Below are 19,686 nucleotides of genomic sequence, written 5' to 3' on the forward strand. Positions count from 1 at the left end.
GACTGGAAGAGAAGTGGAGTGAAACAAAGAAAGGGGTAATCAAGAAGCATTGTACTCACAACATAACAGTGAAATGTAACCTCTTTGTACAACTGTTTAATATTACTAACAACAATAATAGATCCCTTAGGAATAATAACATAATCTTTTAATTTAGTCATAAAAGTATGCTTATTTGCAAAATAAATACATAAATAAAATGTGTTCATACAATATTGAGATCCTGATGGATACTTTTGGTAAAATATTGATTGAATTTTATTCTGTAGTCTCTATAAATAGATGGGCTCATTCATATATACATTGTTTGCAAAGCTTTAACCTGTAGTTCATTCTCATGAATTTATTATATTATTTCATAATTAATTAAAGTGCCTTTTTAAAACTCCAGCACTATTTATTAGGAATGAAAGTGGATATAAGAGAATCTCATTATCAAATAGTGTTTATATTTTCTTCTTTGTATTAGTTAAGATGAAACAAAACTTTTCCTATAATTTTTCAGAGCTATTCAAGCATATTTCTCAAAACAGAAAACAAGAAGACTTTATTTTTTATTATTATTATTATTTTTTTTTGCCAGTCCTGGACTTGAGCTCAGGGCCTGAACACTGTCCTTGGACTTTCTCAAGGCTAGAGCTCTACCACTTGAGCCTCAGCACCACTTCCGGCTTTTTTCTGTTTTTTTCTATGCATGCTAGGCAAGCACTTTAACCACTAGGCCAAACTCCCGGCCTGCAACAAGAAGACTTTAATTAAAAATTTAGTAAGTAGTAGAGAAAGAGCTCAAAATTACAACTCACTGATACTTTTTGGTAGTTTTATTAGTGGTTACATGTATATGCTGGGCCGTGCTATGTTTGAATGATCTTAATATAAATGGTAACATTTTATTGGTCAAGTCCCACAGTATTCTGATTAGTTATTAATTCCTCATAAGGTTCCTTCAGCAAACCTTCTCCACAGGGTAAGATGGATCTAGGGAGGGACAGAAGCAAAATGTTCTGACATAATATCTCTTTTGCATCTAGTTTTTATTTTCTGGGCGAAGATTCTGTCCTGGGAATCTTGGTCCTAAATACTTTATTTTTTCTACTGGAAATATTTTTGATTCCTAGGGACCAGCACGTTAATAACACTTTTATTTTTTGAGTGTTCCCATTGTTTTCTCTTTACATGGTGCATTGGAGAAAGTGGTTAAACGGGACATAATAAAACTTGACTCTGGAGTCAAGTTTTTGGCCTAGGGCTCAGTGTTCTGTCAATCCACACATATTCCTGTTGGTATAGTATACTCACATTGCTCCACTCCACGAAATATTTCATTCTCAGCCTCTATCACCTATGAATGCGAATCATTTTTAAAAAAGCCTTTTTTGGAATTCATGTTTAGTTGAGATCATTGACTCATATTTTATTAGAGGAAAATGAAAACATATAAAAACATGCAGAGAATGCCATGTGGGGAGCGAGAAGGAAGACAGCCATGCAAAGATTGTTGGAAAACATAATTAAAAAGAAATTTTTTATGGAAACTCAGAGGGAAAGTGGGAAAAGAAATATGGGGATGGGTAATAATGTTTAAGAAATAATGTATCTGTGGTGCCGGGAGTTTGGCCTAGTGGTGGAGTACATACCTAGCATGAGCAAAATGCAGGGTTCAATTCTTCAGTACCACATACATAGAAAAAGAAAGGAAGGAGGAAAGAAGGAAGGAAGGAAGGAAGGAAGGAAGGAAGGAAGGAAGGAAGGAAGGAAGAAAGGAAGGAAGACAGGCAGGCAGGAACCCACTATTGATGAATGAAACTATAAACCCTCTGTACATCACCCCATTGATAAAATAAAATTTAAGAGAGAAGAGATCCTAAGCAACAATGACAACAACAACAAAATAGTAATATCAGGTAAATTTTGTATAAATATAAAAAGTAAAAAAATGGCAGGAAAAAAGAAGCATGTCTACTACTGAGTAAAATATACACTGAGTAAACACAAAGTTTATCTGTGCAGTAGAAAAATGGTAAATTGTCCAAGGATGAAATTTATATAAATGATCAGTTAAGATCTGTTTAGTATATAATGTCAAGGTAATGATATCCAGTCTTTCATTTTAATTCTACTTGGAATCTTTTTTTTATCTATGCTTTCTTTTTAATATAATTTTATTGTGATTAATAGAAGGGTTACATGATATTTGCCAGACAGAAGGTGCATTAATTCATATACATTGAATCTTAATTTTTCCTATGAAATTACAAGAAAAACTTGGTTTCCAGAGACTGGACCATGTGGATCTTCAGAGAGTTATATTGCCTTCCATTCTATCCAAAAGTCACAAAGCTTGAAAGAAATTCCATAATCTAAACTGCTCTCTTGGCATTGTCTGTGCATAGGAAGACAATGAGAAATTGCAATACCATTTGGGTTTTTGAAAAATTTTCTTGATTTCTCTTACTGCATACTACAGCAAGATACACCTACAAGACATTGTAGCAAAAAATATTTTCAGCTGGTTTAATACATAGAAAGTCTAAACTAGTTTGTACTATGCCTTCTTTTCCCATTTCATATGGCACAACAATTTCTAAACAAGTAACACAGGTGAAAAAACTCTCTGGACTGGAGCTTTCTTCTCAGTGCTTTTAGCCAGGGATATAAAAACATCGTTGGATAAAACAGGAAGGTGATAATGAAACAAGAAAAGGCCATGCTTTCACCACAGCTTAAAAACAATCCTATTAACCTAAAGTGAAAATATATCATGGAATAAGTAGCCAAATATTCAATCTCTTCTCATTGAATGGAGTTATAGACCTCAAAATAATAATAATTGGCTGAGTGTTGGCTATGTTAATTATTAATACATTTTAACAGAATTGTTTTTTTTAGTGAAGTCATTGCACATAAACCAGATTACCTGGTATGTTTTATATATATATATATATATATATAAAATGAACATGCATAAGTGAAGTAAAAATGATTGATATTTATACAGATACAGTTATATATTTTATTTTTGGTTTAGAAACAAAATTGTAAGATTGGCCTCCAGTAATATTTTGGAGTCTGTCATATTTTAACCTCAAAGTTAAAGTTTATTCCATGAGAGATTTTCTGTTACATTTATAAGAGAACAAACAAGTGTTTCAGTAAAAAGAAGTTGTCACCAACATGTTTAGAAAATACTGACCTAGATATAGCAATGTGTTAAAGTAGTTTATTCTAAACTATTTCCCAAATTTGAGTAAGATTTTATAAATACTCCAAATAATACTTCAAAATGCAATAAATATTCTAACAGTGAAGTAAAGATATCACCTTTTTAATTTAATTTTCATTCTTATCTTGTCAAGTTTACATATAAACTCTATCACTTTGTACACATTTTAAGCCCGATATTAGTAGTTCCAGCAGAGTTTAGTTTGTTTTGAAAGAAAACTGAAAGCAACATCTTTTAGCAAGAATAAAAACTTTATCACCATTACTCCTAATAAACTGTACCTATTCCCAAAGGTCCAGCAATGTCAATCAAAAGTAAAGTGTGTAATCCTAAAAAAAGGTTTCAAAAATCCAGTGATAATATATCAAATGTATTCAGAATTATGGCCTTCACTTAGACTTTTGGTTTCTGCAATGAATATGGATTCTGGTATGCACATAGAGAACCAAGATTACACAGTGGTGGATTTTTTGCCCATTACCCATGAAGTAAGTAATATAGAACCTTAGTTCTAGATTTTTAGAAAATAAAAAATAGCAGATATATATATGTACTTTAAATTATGTCAAAGAATCAATAGTTTGAATGTAAATAGGCTTAGTTTGAATATTATCAAAATGCAGTGCTCCCAATTAAATTTTATTACAATTCTAAACTCAATGTAAATTTTCTTCATAAACTTATTGTACTGACTATGAGTAAAACCTTATGTAATAGATGCAATTATTGAAAGTGTGCTACCTTAAATTTAAAACTTATTAAATACTAGCTATAGAAATGTAGGGAAAAAGAGAAATTGTTTTCATTAATCCAGAGAATAATATTTACAAAGTACTAGGGAAGAGTGATGAATATATGATAGGAAAGATTTTTAACTCACTATAATAAACATTACTTTTTGGCTAACATGTACTCCACATGTACAAATAATTGTACAAATAGTTGTCCTTAATAAAAATATGCAACAGATTTTAAATAGAATGACTATCGAAGCAAATTATTCATAATGATGTAATTCATCATGTAATGAGAAGAGGACTTCACATTTACATCCCCAAATTAAATAATTAACTATACTCAGCTTCAATTATAATTACTAATTGATGCCAAGTCTCTAGCTCAGCTCCTACAGGTAATCAATTTTATAACAGGAGTCTTGAATAAGTGTTTAGAACGTATTGGTCACTAGTTTATGTGCTCTGGGTAATTAGATAAAATTTTTGTTTGCCTAAACACTCAAGAAACCTCACTAAGGAAATCAGTAGGTAAAATTTCTGCCAAAGACACTCATATGGCTTTTAATGTGATAGGTACATTAGGAATTTAGTTGTCTACCAGGTACTAGTGGCTCATGCCTCTATATCTAGCTACTTAGGAAGCTGAAATCTGAGGATCATGATTCCAAACCAGGCAGGAATGTCTGTGAGATTATCATCAACAATGAGCTACCAGAAAAAATAAAATTAAAAGAAAAAGAAAAAGTGGCACTGTGGCTCAAAGTGGTAGAGCATTTACGTTAAGGCAAAAGAGTTCAGAGAGAGTGCCCAGGTCCAGAGTTCAAGCACCACAACTGACAGTAAACAAACAAATGAATATATAAATACAGTTATTAATCTACTCTTCCAATACTTTCATTAAATAAAAGCTAGATGATTCTATCTCAAATGATCTAATTTTTTGTGAGTTCTCATATTATCATGTCATCTTTTACATTTCACTATTGAAGGGACAAACAAATTAAAACAGATTTCTAGACATCTAAAGCTAGCAATGAATAATATTATTGATTTTTAAATATAGGAAGAAAGTACAAGTTTTTTTGCTTTGTAATGTTTAAGTTCTTGGCTTGGAACATTAATATTAGAATTTTAGTGTAGATAAGTATGAGTTTTTATATTTGTCAGTCAATGAGGTCTGAAGTACAATGGGCTTCTAATTCAGAGACTCAAGAGCTGTGGCATAATGCTTTCAAAACGAGAGAGAGAGAGAGAGAGAGAGAGAGAGAGAGAGAGAGAGAGAGAGAGAGAGAGAGAGAGAGGGAGGGAGGGAGGGAGGGAGGGAGGGAGGGAGGGAGGGAGGGAGGGAGGGAGGGGGAGGGAGGGAGGGAGGGAGGGAGAGAGAGAGAGAGAGAGAGAGAGAGAGAGAGAGAGACAGAGAGAGAGAGAGAGAGAGAGAGAGAGAGAGAGAGAGAGAGAGAGAGAGAGAGAGAGAGAGAGAGAGAGAGAGAGAGAGAGAGAAATATATTTTGCAAGTACCAAGGATTTGTGGCCCTTGGGTAACTTAAAAACCACCCAGACACAATTGATCTGACTTGAGCTAACTGGGTTTTTATTTTCCCTGTGAAGCTAAAATCACATCAGGGAAAGGCAGTATAGCTCCGTAAGCTTGTCTAAATGATAAACATTTTGAACCAAAACTCATATAAATTTTTATTAAAACTTTTCCAGGATTTCTTTTAAAATATTCTCCCTAGTTCAGCTCCCTTTTCAACAACCCAACAACTAATATAAAATGACTGAGGGGGAAAGAATATTCATAAAATTGGATACAAAAGATGACTTCTGACTTTACTTCAGAAAAGTTTTGTGGTAATGTTGGCTCATGTGAGTTTAGCATAAATAGGCCATCCCCTAGGCAGCTGGAATCCAGGATCTGTTTTAGGTCACATGTGCATAAGAAATAATAGCATGCCTACATTAATGAAAACAAGAGCAGAGAGACAATACATGTGCATTCAAAGCATTTCCAGTGCAAGCAAAAAATGGTCACCTTGATGAGAATTTGATCCCCAGAATAGATGCCAGAATCACAAAACGCATGAAAGTCCTCCTAAACATATGTATTTGCAATGGGTTTTGTTGCAGATCCTGAAGTATCTGGTTAATAACCATTCTTTTTAGGTTTATTTGAAAAAATCTCACATATTTAAACCTAAACTTACCTTATATGCATATGCTTTTTAATACTGAATAGTGTAAATATTTAAATATTTGCATATATACATATTTGCATATATACATATATAGCTTAGTATATAAAATGATAAAATAATATTTATGCAGTTGAAATCAATACATGATGTTAAAGTATTACAATGTTTCTTTAAAGCTCTGTGTCTATAGGTATATAATACAAAATTCTTTTTGTTCTTTCCTTTTTTATTGTCAGGTAATACAGTAACAATATGAGATTAACCACAGGGCAAAAAAAAAGAAAAATAACATTACATTAAGAAAAAGAACCACACAAGACAAAACTGTTGTTTCCATATCCTAGAGTTCCTTTCATTTAGTCTCATCCTATATGACCTTATGTACCTAGGTTTTGAGATATTGTAATCCTTTACTAGGAGAGTCCTAGGTGTGTATTAATTACAAATGAGGAAAATCATTGAGCATATATTCCTTTGGGTCTGGCTTACTTCACTTAATATGATTTTTTCCAAGTCTTTCCATTTTCTTACAAATGGGACAATACCATTCTTTCTGATAGCAGCATAGAATGGAATAGGGATTTCTTAAAATAAATATACAAATAGTAGCTAAAAATCATTTGAAAAGCTGGGCAACGTCATTAATTACTTGGTAAATGCAAATCATCTTTGAAATACTAGTAGAATGGTTCAGATAAAAATGACATATCATAACAAGTATTGATAATTTGCAAAACTTGGAAACTATATAACCTTGCTGAGGAGAATATAAAATGGCACAGCCACTTGGAAGACAATTTGATAGTACCAAGATGTTAAACACAACATTAATTCTACACCTAATATGCATTCCCAGAAAAACACAGACACAAAAAACTTGTACTCGGGTATTTCTAGCATCATTATGCTCAACAGTTCCAAATTGTGAATAACACAAATGGCTACTAATAGAAGAAGGGATGAATCAAATGTGGTTTAGCAACAAAAAGTACAAGGTTGAATCTTTAAAAAGCCAGACACAAACGGCCTTGTACTATATAACTCTGTTTCTATGAAATGTTCAGATAGACAAATTCAAGAAGACAGATTATGATGGTTATTGCGGACTGGGGGGTAGGAAGAAGGAAGAGTAATCAAAATGCTTTTATACTTTATTCATCTGTGAGTGATACAACACCAAATCAAACTGCCTTACATAAAATGATGCAATGTACTGATACTAAGAAATAAATAAAATACCTATAGTCATATTCAAGTATAGATGTATTGAAATGAGTAGAGCATTTGATATCAGCTGATATGTTTGTACTTATGAATTTTTAGTATATGTTTTTCAGTGCATTTTATTTCAGACCTAGGTGAAGTTTGGATAGCTGTAGGTGCTGTTTTGTGTGTTGGAGGTTCTAGTCTAAGATGACTTATCACAGGTCACTCTTCTACCACGTCATATGGAATTTGAATTGTTTTATTATATTGTTCTAACTACCAACTTCGGAGTCTTCCTCTCTGTGCACAGAAATGTGGCTAAACATCAGTGACAGACATGTACTTCATTTCAGTGAAAGCTATGATTATTTCTAGCTCTCTGTGAATTTAACTCTGTTTAAAATGCCTTTTAAGGATCAAGGAAATTTGAAAGGAAAAATATGTTCAGAAGTGTTCTCATAATTTCTAAGAGAGTCACACACATCTGAGAGATTTGATAGCATTCAGTGTTTATGTGAAGTAAATGTTAATTTATAATGTAATGATGAAAAACAGAGCTCTGTGCCAGCGGCTCATGCCTATAATCCTATGTTTTAAGGGCTGAAATCTGAGGATACCAGTTCAAAGCCAGCCAGGTATGAAAATCCATGAGACTCTTATCTCCAAAACCACCAAAAAATAAGAAGAGACACTGTGGCTCAAGTGGTAGAGCCTTGAGCTAAAGTGCTCAGGGACAGTGCCCAGACCCAGAGTTTAAGCCCTATGACTGACTAAAAGAAAAGCTAAATCAAAACCATAATTTTAGGAACATTAGAATAAACATTGTTGCATCTCTGAATTAAAAAGTTAAAAACAAATGCAAATATTGACAGATTAACCAAGGAAGAAAAAGAAATAGAGGTAAAGGATTATTGATTCCATGTTCTGATGTCTATTTTCTCACCACCTGGGCACACAGTAAGAACAACTTGCAGGTTACTGCTGTCCACTGATGTTGCTTGTTCGATTTTGTCAATTCAATCATTTCATTAGTGAACCATAGCATTAACTGACCTTGGTTTTTTTCTCTTTCAAGCTCTACTTGACATAGAAATGATCTGCTGGCACCATAGACATGATGCCAGCAGATCTTACTGTTTGGATCCACAAATAACTTCAGTGATCATAATTTTTCGGCTAACCAGCAATGGCAGCTAATTTGCATGTGATAATTAGTGTTGATTTAATTAGGTGTTGATTTTATTTGTTAACACGATGATCCACTATGTCCTGGGTAAAGTACGTGTGCCTCAAGCACAAATGGAAAAAAATGTAGGGTTTGTTAACCTTATCAACAGATTGTGGGTGGGAATAAGCATAATGAAAAAATAAATAATACATTTAAAAAAGGTAATGGCCAAGCCCCGTGGCTCATACCTGTAGTCCTAGAGACTCAGACATGAAATTTATGTTTTGAAGCCAACCTCGACAGACAGCTCTCAGATTTTTATTTCTAATTAAGCAATTGGGAAAGAAAGTCAGAACTTGATGTGTGGTTCAGGTGGTAGACCATCAGCTATGTGTTCAAAAGCCAAAACCATGAGGCCATGAGTTCAAGCCCCAATAACAGACACAAAAATATGAAATAAAATAAAATAAATTTCGTTTCCACATGTTTTGTGTAATTCAATTGACATGAAAAGCTCTCAATCATTCCTCTGTTATCTTTCATTGTGTTTTGATTCTCATTATCTGATGAGTGTTTTCCTGCCCTGAATTTTGTGAAAATATTTCTCCCAAGATACCTAAAATAGACAGATACCTAATATCTACTTATTAAAGCAACTTCTGGGGCCTGGAGTTTGGCCTAGTGGTTAAAGTGCTTGCCTAGCATGCACGAAGACCCGGGTTCGATTCCACCGTACCACGTACATAGAAAAAAGCCGGAAATGGTGCTGAGGCTCAAGTGGTAGAGCTCTAGCCTTGAGAAAGTCCAAGGACAGTGCTCAAGCCCTGAGCTCAAGCCCAGGACTGGCAAAAAAAAAAAAAAAAATAAAATAAAATAAAGCAACTTCTGAGAATGTCCTTCAAGAAAAATTAAAAATACAAAATTTAACTATAATATTATTAATTAAAAGTGGAAGTTGGGAAATTATTCAGATATGTTTGTAAAAGCCAGTGGGGATATTTGGATCAGATGCTTTAGATTTTGTATTTGTTTATCTTCCTGTGATTTATTAATAATATGGAAGTTCTTATAGAAAGATGTAATAGCAGTAAAACTGTAGACTCATATCTATTTATTGTTACGATCAGTAAGGAAATTATTTCCTTACATCGATAAGTCAAATTAAATAATCATTATAAATCTTTTAAATAACCCTCAACTTTGAATTATCTGCAAATAATATCTCTTTGCAATTAGCCTAAATGGCCACTGGATGTCAGTATTATGTTATTCCTGTTGATTATATTTTGTTGGCAATTTGTTGTAGTTATTTAAAACATAAAAATCTGTCTTTAAAAAGAAAACTTGAACAAAAATAAATACCTATATGAGCTCAGAAATAATTCATGTTCAGTCAATCCAGCAGTAAGCAATGTATATCCTACCAAGATTTTTTGTATACCTCAAATACTGAATTGTAAGGATTTATTTTGAAAATATTCATGGTTGTTATTTTTGGCTTTTTCCAATACAGTGATTCCATTTCTCATATAACTATGGAAGTCAGAAAAATAAAAACAAAATCATCTGCATTATTATTTTTATTTGAAATGTTTAAATTATGGTTATCCTAAAAGGCAGAAGTCTTGAGTATAGCTCAACAAAAACAAAATGGAAAATAGATTCGATTAAAAATTGGGTTAATATATTAAGTTAAATTTCTGTTATTATTATATGATTCATGACTCTGGTAAGATGTAAACATAAAAAATTTTCCTGATTGTGGTGAAAACAAAATAAAATCATGTTTTAGCAATGGCTCAAATACTTTTACAAAGTAGAATTAAGAATAAATGTAAATAATCCGGTAATATGTTTTCCTCCACTTTTAAAAATGTTTATATTTTAAGTTGAAAATGCTCATAGTAGCAAGTGAAACTGAAATAAATGTAGACATTTTAATGAAGTCTTTCCAGTTTTCACCTTTCATAATTTTCTAGAACCTTAAATTAATTATATTAATAGCATGAACTACAATCTTTAAAATGTATTTTCCATTTTCAAACAAAATTGCTGTACTCAAAATCATTGACAGTTAAAAGGACATCTCCAAAAATATTACTTGCCTGTGTGAACAATAAATGGGAAGAGATACACACACTGTGTTTATAAGATGATATCACACAATTTGACTCAACTTAGAAGATATGGAAGACATTAGTCGATTAAAACTAATTTGACCTTTAGAATAAAATGGACTCCTAATTAATGTATACAAAGAAACAATTAATTGTGAGAAATTGTATAGCACTCATTATTTTAGTGTCTAAAACAATAGGATATGTTATCTAGGCTACCATCTCTTTTTTATTAAAGAATTTATTAACATTGATTTTTACATCATATGACAAATGACATGTGTAACAAACAAGTATTCAAGAAGGGAATCTCTATATAAAATCACTGGAACTTAGCTTTTAGAACATAATCAAAATTAGGCTAAGGATTTGTATATCATAGATATATATTAATTTATGTAATAAAACATTATGTCTATAGAATCATAGGTTTTTATGTCTATGTAGTTGTGTTTATATTTCCAATACCATGTCCATAGCATTGGGTATGCAAACATTGAGTCGTCACTCTTGTACTGTTTGGATCTAATAGCCACATATTAAAGATCCCATGTGCCTTTTGTTCCTTTGGTCTTGACTTGTCTCACTCAACACAATTCGCTCTAGATTCATCTACTTCCTGCAAATGGGATTATTTTATCTTGTCCATTGGCTATGTAGAATTCCGTTGTGGGTATATATATATATATATATATATATATATATATATATATATAATTTTCTGTATCCATTCATCTGCAGTAGGGCATGTGGATTGTTTCCATTGTTCCATTGCCTGGATATTGTGAGTAGTGCAGAGATAGCTCAGCAGGTGTCCTTATCATATCTTGGGTTATGATGTTCAGGGTAGATGCTCAGAATTGGTATGGCAGGATCGTAGGGAAGGTCAATTTTCAGTTCTTTAAGAAACCTCCATACTGCTTTCCAGAGTGGCTGAACCAGTTTACAATCTCACCAGCAGTGCAGTAGGGTTCCTTTTTCTCCACAACCCCACCAGCACCTGTCATTGTCTGAGTTCAAAATCTTGGCCATTCTTGTTGGGGTAAGGTGGTATCTTAAGGTTGTTTTTATTTGCATTTCCTTTATGACCATGGATGATGAACATTTTCTCATATGCTTTTCTGCCATTTTAATCTCTTATTTTGATAAGTCTCTCTTTAGTTCTCTTGCCCACTTAGTGAATGGTTTGTTGGGTTTGGCCACCATCTGTTTTAGGAATCCACATATATTGTCAATAATTGCTTCATGGAATGAAATATCATACTATTTAACTCTATGTGTTTTTATTAACTAATAGAAAACATTATAGATTCAGTTTTAACATCAGCATTTGTGTAAGAAAAAAGATATTATTCTTTCCTTCTTCCTCCTTCCCTCCCTCCCACCATCCCTCTCTTCCTATTGTCTTTCCTTTACTGACAGCACTAGAATCAAAATGGAGTCTGTAAACTTGCTAGACAAGCAATATAATCCTTGAGGCATATCTCCATTCATTTTTTTAATATTATTTTTCAGTTAGTGTCTTTTTTTGGTTCGGATTAGCATGGGGCCATACAGTTGTCCTATATATACATCCCATATATCTGTGATAAACGTGTATCACCACATCAAGCTTGTTGTTTGAGATGGAGATGCACTAGCTCCTTGCTTAGTCAGGCCTTCAGTCAGAGTCTTCAAGATCTATTCCCCGAGAATACAGACGTGAGTCACAATGCCTAACTATTGACTTGAGTTTTCAGTTGCAAGCTAGAATTACATAAAAAAAAACATTGACCCAAAGATGTCTGCTGATTGAACATCCATCAGAACATTCTGTTCATGCAAATAGTTAGCTAACATTTTACACACATCAATTAACTAATCTTCAAAGGAATTTCTAGGTGCCATCTCAAGGTTTCAGATTTTAAATTAGAGCATTAAATAAGATATAGTATTTATTCATGGAAGGACAGGCAAAAAAAGGAAATAGAAAGAGGCAAGTGTGTAAGTCAAGGTACAAACTAAAGAAAATCTGTTTTACAGATAGGTTGTAGTCAGAATACTCAAATTTTATTCAGCCCATATACCTAGACATAAGCCCCTGAAGCCTTAAGCCTAATGCAGTCTTTATAATTCAGAACATACTTTACTTAGGAAACAACCTTAGTAGATTTCTTATTGCAATGAGTTCTTTTCCAAATAAACAATGTGCAGTCCTCCAGAAGACCACCCCAATTTAGACATGAACCATAAGTTCAGAGGGGATCCAGGAAATGTGTACTGCACACAACTGCAGATTTGGGGTCCACAAACTTCTTTCAGGTCAATAAATTACTAATAAAGGAAAGCACAGAAAACTCAATACAAGTGCTCTACTTCTCTAGCTATAGTATAGTAAAAGTAAAATACAGAACCAGCATAATGATGAGACACATAGGCAAAACTGGGAAGAATTCTAGACATAAATCTTAATAGGTATCTTCTCTTGTTCCTAGTGTACAGCAATATTTAAAAAGGATTATTCACTGGAAACTGAACTCTGAATTCTGAGATCTTGTTAGTTTGTTAGCTTGTATTATGCTTACTTACATGGTTCATTGAACCATTGCTTGAATGACTCAATGTCTAGCTAGAGGTCTGACTGACATCATATGGCTCAAAGCCTGAGATTTCTAACTGTGTAACTGCTCTTCACGGTATGAATGGCACCTGTGCTCATCAAATCTAGTGCTCATAAACAATCTAGTACTTCTAGTAAGGACACCTGATTACCATAGCAAGGGTATAAATGTGGCTGACAAAGACATAACATGCTCAGTTATCCAGTTGAGAAAAAGACACATTTTTCTCACACAGTAGTGCAGGCTTGGCACTCAGAATGTGTACAGTGGGTTGCTGTTGGTCACCATCTACTGGCAGAAATCCCTCTTCTATTCAGAATATTACCTGATTAGAAATGAGACTCATCACAGGAGGCAAATTATTTTATTCAAACACGTATTTCACCACAGTATGTGAATCCATTAGAAAAAAAATCCAAAAGTTAATAATAAAAATATTCCTAATAAAATCTAATGACTTTTTCCCAAGAAGTTTTAATACATACATTAACATGACAAAGTTTTATCTATGTGGAACCAAAAACAGAAGCCAATTAAATATTTATCGTATAAGTTTTGTTTTGATTGATACAACTGATATCATAATAGATTGTTCAATTTTTTTTCTCTTGAAAATTTTTAAACCTGATATTAATGAAATGGTAACCTTTTCATTCTCTAATTTATTTGAGTTCTTGGCTTAACATGTTTGAATAAAAGAGATATTTGTCTTCACAACCCTAAATGCATAGTGCAGAAATCACATATTATAGAACGTTGGAGAAAAATAATACAGATCCTTATGTGCAGGTTGTACAGAAACTTCAAACCACTGTAGTGATTGAACTACTAGGGTAACTAGAAACCAGGCTTCACTTACACAGTAGTCAGGAAAAAAATGAATGCAAGGAAGGAAGGAAGGAAGAAAGAAGAAAAGAAAAAAAAGAAAGAAGAGAAAAGAAAGAAAAGAAAAAAGAATGAATTTTCCTGAAAAGTAAATGAGACAGCCAGGAATGAGGGTCCTAGAATCTATACAAAAAATAACTGTGATTATTGAAGTTCTGGAAATGGTTAACCCTTACAGAAACATTTTCATTCTGATTCTTATCAAGCTCTGAATGACATCATGTGATATTATCTGATGGGAGGCCTTGTATGTCTTATTTGGTTTCTATGACAGTTGCGTCCATTTATTCATTTTGTTATTTATATTATGGGAGAATAGGCCCCTGAAGTTAATCCGAACCAACTAGAGGCAAGGCAGTGCACAGGATGGGCACAGATACCTGTTCTTTATGTAGGGAAAGACTTAAGTGTGTTTCTAGATTTCATTATCTTCCTATTTTTAAGCATTGAATATGATAAAAAAAATTATTTGAGGGGCCGGGACTGTGGCCTAGTGGTAGAGTGCTTACTTAGCATGCATGAAGATCTAGGTTCAATTCCTCAGTACCACATACACAGAAAAAAAAACAAAAAAACAGAAATGGTGCTGAGCCTCAAGTATTAGAGCTCTAGCCTTAAGAAAGTCCAAGGACAGTGCTCAGACCCTGAGCTCAAGTCCAGGACTGGCAAAAAAAATCATTTGAGAAAAATTGATACTCAAAGTATCATCAAAACAATTCTTTTCTTTGCTCTCAGAGTTAAATAATAGGTCTTTTCTAACATAATTTTCTTTTATACTAGGAAGATATCATTATACTTCAAAAGAAGGTAGAAGAGTGATCATTTTAGTCATTAAATCATTGAATTAGCCATACAATTTATACAATCACCAGTGTCACATATGATATAAAACAAGTCAAGCAATTTAGTAATTTTGTTATTGACTAGTTGAAGACGAGATGGAAAAGTAGTATTAGGAGACTATGTAGAATCAGTGAAAAAAAATTCAAGTCACTGTATCATCCTGGATGGTTTCTGTAAGTTTGTTTTTCTGTTTTCTTCCTATTTTTATTTTCTAAGGGCACAGAACAAATGTCAACATGCTTAATTTCATTTGGCCATTGAGGTAACAGAGACCATGGATCTGCTGGAAATGGAATTTAAGAAGAGTGTGTAAAAGGTTTATTTTTCCTTTAGATGACAGCCTTGCATATAATTATGATATTTCTATTACTGTGGACTTCATAGAGCATTATAAACCATGAATATAAAACTACATTTACAAAGCTGTCTTTCAAATTTTTACATACTTTTGACTTACGTGGTGAGAGAAGCTGTTTTTATTAGTTTAGTCATATCCAAGTTACAGGGTGTAGAATGAGTATGAGTAGCACTTGCTCTTTGGCTTCTTGTGTGAGGATGGAATGGCCGAAGAGGTTCAGGCAGACAGCAAGTCTCTTTAGAAAGGACCACCTCCTGATTATGACAAATGAGGGAAACCATTGAGCCTAAGTTCCTTTGAGTCTGGCTTACTTCACTTAATATGATTTTTTCTAAGTCTTTCCATTTCCTAACAAATGGGGCAATGTCATTCTTTCTGACAGCAGCATAGAATTCCATTGTGTACAAATACCACATCTTGTTGATCCACTCATCAACTGAGGGACATCTAGGTTGGTTCCATATCTTTGCTATGGTGAATAATGCTGCAATGAACATTGTTGTGCTAGTGGATTTAGTATGCCCTAGATTCTGGGTGGTTGGGTAAATGCCAAGTAGTGGAATTGCTGGGTCATAGGGGAGTTCTATGTTTAGCCTTTTGAGGCACTGCCATACTGCTTTCCATAGTGGTTGAAGGAGTTTGCACTCCCACCAACAGTGTAGTAGTGATCCCTCCTGGCCACATCCCCTCCAGCATCTGTTATTATTCGTTTTCCTGATCCTGGCCATTCTAACTGGAGTGAGGTGGAATCTTAGAGTTGTTTTGATTTGCATTTCTTTTATGAGCAGAGATATTGAGCATTTCTTCATGTGTCTATAGGCCATTTTTGTTTCTTGTTCAGAGAAGACTCTCCTTAAGTCTTTGGTCATAATCAGTAGAAACCTTGGGCTCTACTAGCAGAGATCTGCAATAGAGCAAAACCTTGATACATAAGGCCATATAGTATGAAGCTAATTGAAAGGACCTCTAGGATATTGAAACAAAAGCCATATAATGAATGCTTGTTGTCCTTAATGTACTATGTTATCCCTCATCTCCTTTGCTGTCCCTTGGGTATCTCATATTGTTACAGTATCTCACTTTGTTATCTGATATATTGAATTTATTTGTATTTGGTTATCTGAAACTTGATAGGGAAGGGGGGAAAACCAATACTGGGAGTGGGTGGTGGGTGGGGGGAGGGTAATGGGTACAAAGACATGTGAAAGGGTATCAATATATGTGAATTAATGCACCTTCTATCTGGCAAATACCATGTAACCCTTTTATTAATTACAATAAAAATATCTTAAAAATAATAAAAAAATAAAAAGGACCACCTCCTTGTCACCACTTTTAGTTCCTTTCTGTGCTCAGACAGAAGGTAAAAGGAAGGTGTTAATAAGGGGGGAAGAGCAAGGGATAAATATGCAGAAGCATTAGCAGTCTTTCTACTACTCATTTACATTTATCTGCCCTCTCATAATAGATAGATTCTACTACTGGAAAAAGGGGAAATATATCAGCAGTTTGCATGGACCAGTCTTATACATGACAAAGAAAAACATGTATCTCAAACATTCATGAATTTTTGCTTTTAATTTAGCATAGTCTATTGTCATATACATTATTAAGGTTTGATATTTTCAGCTATTTTAAATAAGCAGATTTTTCTTCAGTTTCTTATTTAAAAGATATTTTGATTATATTTGCTTATAAAAATCCTCACATTTTGTAGTGAGTATGATTGTGAATGATTAAATACTACTTATAATTATTTTTTCATATATTTTATTGCAATTAATAGAAGGGTTACATTATATTCACCAAATAGAAGGTGCATTACTCTTATAATTGTTTCTGCCACAAAATTTGACTCAAAACAGTCCTTATCACAAAAAGTAGTCTTTTTCGTATATTCTTTACTTTTTAAAACTTCACTAAAAGTAATTATAAAACTTTCCAACAATTACTTTTTTTTTTTTTTTGGCTGTCATGGGACTTAAACTCTGGGCCTGGTCAATGTCCTTGAATACTTCATCTCAAGGTTAGTGCTCTCCCACTTGAGCCACAGCAACACTCCAGTTTTCTAGCAGTTAGTTTGAGATAAGAGTGTCATGGACTTTACCTCTCAGGCTGGCTTTGAACCACCGTCCTCAGATCTCAGCCTCCTGAGTAACTAGGATTACAGAAATTAGCCACGGGTGCCAGCTCCAATAATTACTTCTGTATAGAAGCCTCTTCGGTTTTTCCAAATACTAAATTAAACATATTTGTTAAAAGGGGTTATATATTAAGCTACAAGCAAACACATACCTAAAACACACATTCATTCTCCTCTTGAATAAACAAACTTAAGATTGACCACAAAATTATAGTTCAACATGATCTCAACAGGTAAAAGTAATTTAGTATATAAAGTCAGCTTGGGAACAGATATTAGGGATCAAATAAAATAAACATAAATAAATGGAACTTTTATCAAACCACAGCAAAATTCCACTTAAAAGGCATTATAATTAACTTTCGTAGTTACTGTATGTTCTCTTTAAAATTCTCACAGTTCTAACTTTGGTATATGAGTATATGTAGAAAAATACAATAATTAAAGCAATAAGTAAAACTAAAAGATACATGTAAGATTATACCGCACTGATACATTGCCATATATATATATATATGAAAGGAACCTTAATTTTCTAGCCACAATTTCCTGGCCCTTTTCTCTCTCTTCATTCTACACATAATGTGTTATGACCCTTAAATAAACCAGAACTTTCAGTCCTTGTGCTTGTTTTGTTGCTTGTAATAAACTCCATCTTCAAACACTCGATTAACTCACTGTGTCTATAAGGACGTGGCTTAGTCACTTGCATCAAACTAACGTCTTTACCTGACTTGTTTCAGGTCAGGTGTTAAGAGAGATCATTCTGTTTGCTGTCATCTGGCAATCTCTTCCGCATAGTAGTTTGCAGAGTCATTATACCTTTATAATTGCTTGCACTTATTAAATATTCATGGGCTTAATTAAATTATTATTATATTAAAAACAAATATGACCTAGTGTTTCATGATTAAAATATGGCTTATCTTACCTTCACCTATTTCATGAAGCTGAAAGGCTTTCTTGAATTAAATTGATGATAGAATAAGTGATAGTTCTTCCTAAAAGACAAATTTGGGTACATTACATTAATTCTTGGCTTTCTGTTGGTTTTAATGAAAACGCTACTTTTATTTGAGCTTATTTTAAGAAAGCATATAAAAGGGTAAGAAGAGTATTCGTAGAAGATTTCCGTGCTTGAGAATTACCCCTCTGTGTAGAGGCAGCAGCACGCAGGCTAGCAGAGATAGTTCCGAGGAAGTGTCTGAAGGGACCAAGAAGGAAAATGAAGAAATATTAATGCCGGTCACACACACTAAAGGAGCCCTTTCTCTCTGATGACCTGAAGGAAGCAGCAGGCCTGTACACTAAGGGAACCCTGAGAAGGACATGGCAGCATTTCACCCGGAGACAATATATTCATAAATATAAGATCTCAACTACCTAGCTTCTCCTTTGAGTAAATTTGTAAAAGAAATTAAGGAAATACTTGGGACTAAATCTTCAGTAGCCTCTACCACTAAATGGAGGCTCTGAGTTTTTATAAGCACATGAGTAGAATATTTTTAAAGGGTCAACACATAATTGTGCCAAATAATCAAATTTAGTAGTATTCACCTTTTAAAGAAATTAATACATCCATTGCTAATTTACTTGATTGCTATGATGAAATCCTTGAAAGCATGCTTTCTACTTTACCTTCAATAGTCATTGGAGTGCCTGATTTGCCATGACTCAAATTGAAAGTAGAATGTCACTCATGTATGGTACATGGCTACGATTTCAGGCTGTACTCAAAAGATCTGAGATTCAGAATAACTTATAATTTATTATATACAGGGGAAAGATCACCTCTGGAAACTTAAACAAGGCCATAGATTTTTTTCCATCATCTGTCGAGAGCTCCACAGAAAAGAATGAGCTCATTTCTATTGCTTGTATAAGCTATTAGATGCAGGCTTTTGCATGGATTGCTAATGAAGTGGCATGTGAAAAATGTTTATGTTTCAGTAAACATAAGCCTTGCACTCATTCTCTTAAAAATCATTTTTGCTCCTACATTACACATGATACTTTTTCAAGAGTTGACTAAAGGGGCCAGGAGTTTGGCCTAGTGTTAGTTCTTGCCTATGATGCATGGAAACCTAGGTTCAGTTCCTTGTACCACATACATCGAAAAAAAACAGGAAGTGGTGCTGTGGCTCCAGTGGTGGAGTGCTAACTTTGAAGAAAGCCAAAGGACCATGCTCAGCCCTGACTTCAAGGCCCAGG

The 19,686-nt window shown here is 33.6% G+C and overlaps 1 long non-coding RNA gene across 1 annotated transcript; it reads right to left on the reverse strand.

The window, feature by feature from the left end:
• Positions 1-12,917: 12,917 nt before the first annotated feature.
• Positions 12,918-18,478, reverse strand: LOC150059147 (uncharacterized). Its single transcript, XR_016536594.1, has 3 exons — positions 18,407-18,478; positions 15,432-15,586; positions 12,918-12,959 (listed from the first exon to the last, which is right to left on the reverse strand). It is a non-coding gene; the product is annotated as an uncharacterized LOC150059147 (long non-coding RNA).
• Positions 18,479-19,686: the final 1,208 nt, after the last annotated feature.

This window comes from Megascapheus bottae, chromosome 9 (genome assembly GCF_031878675.1).
Source record: "Megascapheus bottae isolate mThoBot1 chromosome 9, mThoBot2.hap1, whole genome shotgun sequence".
NCBI classification, from domain to species: domain Eukaryota; kingdom Metazoa; phylum Chordata; class Mammalia; order Rodentia; family Geomyidae; genus Megascapheus; species Megascapheus bottae.